Below are 6,000 nucleotides of genomic sequence, written 5' to 3'. Positions count from 1 at the left end.
CCCATATATACCATAGAATTCTCAGTCACAAAGAATAATGACACCCTATCATTTCAAACAAAGTGGCTGAATATAGATTTAATGCTAAGTGAAACAAGACAGAGTATGAAAGACATTGTATATCCTTACTCAGTATACACCCAATGTCTGCACTGTATGGCAGAAATCGAAAGACTCAAAGATGCAATAGTAGGGAGACAAGTGCAACAACAGTGACCGTGTGGGGCAGAGCAGATAGTAGCAGGTCTAAGGGAGAGTCTTGGGTAGAAAACATTCGACAGACACAAGAATGTAGAGTTCTCTGTTGGAAATGATATATGTGGTGATATCTTTGACTTGACTGTCGTGCATTGCATGCATACTTTGAAAAACTACATTGTACATTATAAAGATGCGTAACGATTAAATGTAAACAGGAAATCATTACATAAATAAATAATGTGTTTTCTTTTCTAAGTGTTCACTACAAACACTTTTTGTAAGTGATAAGAAAAATATATCAGACTTACAAAATCCCCTTACTTCCTTATTCTTTTCTTCCCTTTATGTGTTAAATTTGGGAAAAAGAAAACAAAATAAATGAATTTCAATAAATTAGTGTATATACAAAACAGTTTCCTATTTAACTTCCTATTTCCTTACTTTAACCTTTTCATGAGCACCGTTTACTGAACAGAAAAGATCATTTATAATCATTTCGACAGCAGTGTCTGCATGGTATTAGCAAACTCAGTTTACCAGTTCTTCCAAACCCATGTTTACAAGGACTACCTTGATGTTTAACAAGCTGACCGCCCTGAGAATCTTTCGTTATAACCACTAGAAGAATCCTAAGAAACAGGGAAACTGTGGTTACCTTTCTTGCTAACCTGAAGGAGGCACTAGGACCGCCCAGACGCCGATAGGCAGCCACGCTTCACAGCCTGTCAGAGGATTGAGCCGCCTTCGCTGTTACACAAGAAGAGGGCCAGCCAGCAACACTAGCTCTCGGCATCCTTCCCCTTTCTGGTCGAATAGAAGGTATTTACTTGCTATTTATCACTCAAGTTTTGTACACCGGGCAGACCCTTCAAGTGTTCACTTAATCTGATGCTCTGGAACGCTGTCCAGCACTGATTGGGTTACTGTGCTATTTTACGTTAATTTCCACAGCTGATGGAAGCAACAGTGCTGTGAGGAAATGGGCTAGATATTTCCACAGGCTGGAGGCATTTGGAGGTGTAAGTACATCAGTCCCGGATCTCTAACGTGCTGGCTGTGTTAGCTGTGTCTCTTGACCTCCTTCCTCACTGAATGAGCCAATGTAAGATATCATCTGCATATTTCATTCATGAAGGAAAAGAAACTAGGCACTGACAGAAACCACTAATGATGGGCCTGAAACTCCACTTTGGAGTGGCTGTGGTTCCCTCTTCCAGCCTGTGGGTTTGCAAGAGAAGCTGGGCTTGCAGCAGAGTTTGAACAGAAAAGAGATTTTGTTCAGGTTACAGACTGCTTGCTTGGTTTCTGCTTTCTGCTTTCATAGCTCATAGCCTGTCCTTCCTAATCATTGCTGTGGTGCAGTGTAGAGGGCTTATTTATGCTTGGTTTCTGCAGTCCGAACACTCTTACCTTAAGTGTGGACTGGGGAGCTGTGAAGCCATTCTGTACCTCTCAGTGTAAATCCACCCAAGAGAAATCCAGTTTGCTTTCTTTTGACCATACTGTATTCACTACCACAATTAGTAGATTGCACATAGAAATATTTTCTAAAAAAATCTAAGATTTCCTTTTCTCGTTCAATAATAAATTTAGTTATGCGTGATAAAGGATTAGCTTGCTAATAGAAAACCCAAATGAATATGATTTTATGGAGAAAATTGGCAATTTTTATTTAATATTTTACAAATCATTTGAAAATGCTTTGTTTCAGGGCCTTTGTTTCAGTTTCATTCATTAAAATCTCTTCAAAAACTTTTAAACTTCCTCACATTGTTAGGTGTGATTATTACCTTGGCAATTAGCTGAAATTTATGTATCTTATTCCGAAAGGTAATGATAAATGTAGTCATAAAAAGTAAGATATTAAGGACCAGCAGGTGGTATAGTGGTTAAAGTACTGGATTGTCACCTGGCCAAATGCAGTTCAAGTCCCAGACCCAGTGGCTTGAAACTCATGCTGGGCATATGTGCATACATTCCCCAAGTCCTGAGAGGAGAATGGGAGAAAAGGGATTGTAGTGAGGCCATTCTCCCTGGCAGGTGATTTCTCACTTTCTCTCTGTCTCACTCTGTTTCTCTGGGGAGCACATGTGTCGTAAGGCAAAAATTTCTAAAGCAAAATATAAGATGGCGTTGTATTAGTAATCAATTTATGGGAAATTCTAAAAATTATTATTTAACTTTATTTTATTTATTATTTTAAAGTTTGCAGGACCAGCAGTTAGCGTAATGGCTATGTCGGTGGACTCCCATGTAGTCGACCACGGGGCAAGTCCTGGACCCGGTGGCTTAAACTCATGCCGGGTGCGTGTGCGTGCGTGCCCAAGATCCCAAGAGGAGAATGGAGGAGAAGGGATTGTGGCATGGCCATCCCCCCTTGGGGGTGATTTCTTGCTTTCTGTCTCTCTGTCTGTCTTTTTCTGGTGAGCGCACGTGCCCTATAGCAAAAAATCCTCTCCAAAACAAGAAGAAAAAAAAGTTTGCTATAGGACATGTGTGTTCACCAGAGAGAAAATGAGAAAGCAAGCCCCCAGGTCAGGGTTTGAACTGCTGTTGGTGATGTGGGAGTCCAGTGCTTTAGCCACCTCACCACCTGCTAGGTCCAGGGAATTTTAAGATAAACGGTGTAATTAAAATTTATTTCAGGAAAGTATATATCTAAGATAAATACAAGACACCAATATTGAAAAAGTGACTTCAATGAAAAACATTTGTTAAAGAACTTTTAAAATGGTTCCAAAGCCATATATATTTAACTATCCTATACTAGCTATAAAAGATGGTCTTCAAAAATCTTATGTAAAACGCATGCTATGGAAAAACTATGCATATGCTTTATTTTTTTTACACTCAAATTAACTTGTACTTTGATTTCATCTTTTCCATGAACTTTAGAAATCCTCTTATATTGAACTACCTTCCCTAAGTGAGTTTTCAAAATATTTTATTATGAAAACTTGGAAAATAAACCTGTAGTTATCCTAAAACTATTTGTCAGGAGAAAGAGAGCAGAGTCGATCATGGAAGGAAGGAGGAACTAAGTTTTATTTTATTGTCCTATACTTATTATGTTTTGAATATTCTGACCAAATGTTTACTATATAAAATGTTACTTATATCTTTTAAGTATAACTAAGATGACAAGTTGTTGCAATCATTAACTTGCAGCATCCTTAAGAGCAAACAAATTTAATATGTAAAAAATATGTTAATATCGCTATGTAGTATTTCTTAGAGAAAATCCTTTTTGAAAATGATGCTTTGCATCTGGAGGAAGTTAGGGACATCAGATTGGAGATAGTAATAGCCCGTCATTATTATCTGAAGTCAAAGCAGCGTTTTGAAATCCAGTTTTGAGTTGGTATAACAATATACTACATAACCCCATAAACTTTGTATGTATTAAAAGAGTTTATTCCTCTTTTATTAATTTTTTTAAAATATTCTACATCTGGAAATATTTTTCAACTTATACTTAGTTTTGAAATTCTTGCCCAACCTACAATGATTTGTAGCCTAAAATGTCAGTTCAATGTTACACTCACCATTATATATGTTTTATATTTATACATGTCTTATAATTCACCATTATATATGTCTTAAAAACAACTTCATTATATGTTGAGTCTAAAGATTCATCGGAGTCATTGATTTTAAGGAAAAAGATCCCAAGACATAGATTTTATCCATAATTTGATGTTCTCAGATCATGAACCCTCTTCCTAAGTTTATGTCCTAAAACTAAGTCCACTGGTTAAACGTAATTGGTTGAAGACAACTGGCGCAGTGCTTTGTTGAAGTCTAGAATTTTTGGCAAACTAAATTTGGGCTCAGACTAATTTGTTAAGGTGAGAAAGTAGTTATTATCTCATGATTTCTATGCTAAGGATAATCCCCTGGGACTTTGAAAAGTCTTGCTGCTGAAAAGATTCAGGTGAATATCAATATTATCTAGATTTACTAGATAATGGCTAAGATGTGAATTTTTAGCACACCTATTTTTATTTAAAAGGGATGTAGCAAATAGCACATCTGGTTACACAGACTTGATCCTCATCAGTGCTTTTCTTTCCGAAAGACAGAATGTATTTTCTAATATGGATGCACATGAATAAGGTACTCAGTAAGATGCTTTGAAAAGATAGCTTTTGGTTATATCTACATGGGAAAAGATAGCACTTACATCCTTAAACTACCCAGGAGGAGCTAATGCAAAGGGAGAAGAGAAGCATCAGCAAAATGGCCCCAGAATCACAAATCACTTCTATTTTTGTACTTTCTGTAGGTAAGAAAAGATACCTCCAGGGCCAGCCCAATAGCCTAGTAATTAAGGGAGCCAGATCCCATATGACCAACAGCTATTCAAATCTCTGCCCCACTGGCCGGAAAAACTGATTGGTGAATGTGCATGCAAACTTCAAATCCCCTCAAGATGGAGAAATGGAGAAATGACTGTGTCATGACTATATCCCACTTGGGGGTGATTTCTCCCTTTCTCTGTCTCCCTTTATCTCTCTGTCTCTCTGTTTGTCTCTGGCAATTGTATACACCCTTAAGCAATTAAAAAGAAAAAAAGATGTCTTCTAGCAGGAGCCACAGAAACACAATAAATCCTCTAGGGGTTAACTTTCCATTAGTAAGCCAATGAGAGATACTTACTGTTTGTCAAATGGTTAAAGAAAGGAAAGTAAAAACATTAGAAATGACCCTTATTAATTTATTGCAAAAGATAACTATAATGCCAACATTTAAAAATATTTATTTATTTCCAGAGAGAGAGAGAGAGAGAGAGAGAGAGAGAAAGAGATATCTTACCCTTAACAGGGTCTGCACATCACGACCCTCTCTCCCACCCTATAGCCAACCAGGATTGTAGGCATACCCAGTGTATTGAGGTAGACCCAAGATGAGAACTTGCAGCCTTCCCATTTGGTCTCCAGCACAACAGAGCAGCACCCTCATTCCCCATCCCCACCATCTGCACTGCCACAACTGAGTGGCCTGCAGGTGGTATAGTGGTTAAGGTGTTGGACTCCTACACAGTCAAATGTGGTTCAATCCCTGGACCCAGAGGCTTGAAACTCACAGCAGGCAGTTTGTGTGCATATCCAAAATCCTGAGAGGAAGTGATTTCTCACTTTTTTTTTTTTCTCTCTCTCTCTTCAGTGAATGCACACACTCTATAATAAAAATCTCTCTTAGAAGAAAGAAGCTATTGGACACATAAACAAGTCATGATAAATAAGAATTACATGTAACTTGAGATTTTTCTTTTTAAGTCCCATTATAATTTCTCCTTGTTAAATAAAAGCACCTAAAGGGAATAGAGTGAAAGTACAGTAGTGGTATGTCATATCCGCATCAATCATAGATGTGTGAATCAGATGGGACAAGTTACATATTTTGTGGCAGTTTGGCTAAAGGGGAGTTATCATCCATATAATTTTTGGAAAAAGTTGTTTTGCTTTTTTTCCCTAAAGCAAAGGTCTTTTTATTTCTGGAATTGCATGTTACTAAAAACAAACAAACAAACAAACAAACAAAAAAACTGTTGTGGTTACAGCAGAAATATTCTAAATATATAAGATTTAGTCTAGGTTTATAAAAGATCAGCTAACAACATGAGATGTGTGTCACACATATGTTGATAGGTAGGTTTATCAAGACTGTTTTCACTTGTCCCACTTCATTCACACATCTGTAACTGAATGTTACTGGGACACCACTAATACACTCATTCCCTTCCTGTTAAATATCTAGAGGAGGAAGTTAATAAAAAGTTAAAGGAAGGTTACCGAT

General features: G+C 37.2%; 1 protein-coding gene across 1 annotated transcript in view; it reads left to right on the top strand.

Annotated features, from left to right (window-relative positions):
• The first annotated feature begins 956 nt into the window (after positions 1 to 956).
• RAB27B (RAB27B, member RAS oncogene family) overlaps positions 957 to 6,000 on the top strand; it is a 186,445-nt gene continuing 181,401 nt past the window's right edge. The window contains exon 1 of the mRNA XM_006143439.3: positions 957 to 1,020. The gene's annotated coding sequence lies outside the window, so the exon portion shown is untranslated. The remainder of the gene's footprint in view (positions 1,021 to 6,000) is intronic.

Source organism: Tupaia chinensis, unplaced genomic scaffold, assembly GCF_000334495.1.
Source record: "Tupaia chinensis unplaced genomic scaffold, TupChi_1.0 Scaffold000098_2, whole genome shotgun sequence".
Taxonomy (NCBI): Eukaryota; Metazoa; Chordata; class Mammalia; order Scandentia; family Tupaiidae; genus Tupaia; species Tupaia belangeri.
Note: the sequence above shows the minus strand (reverse complement) of the source record. Positions and strands in the feature narration are given on the sequence as shown.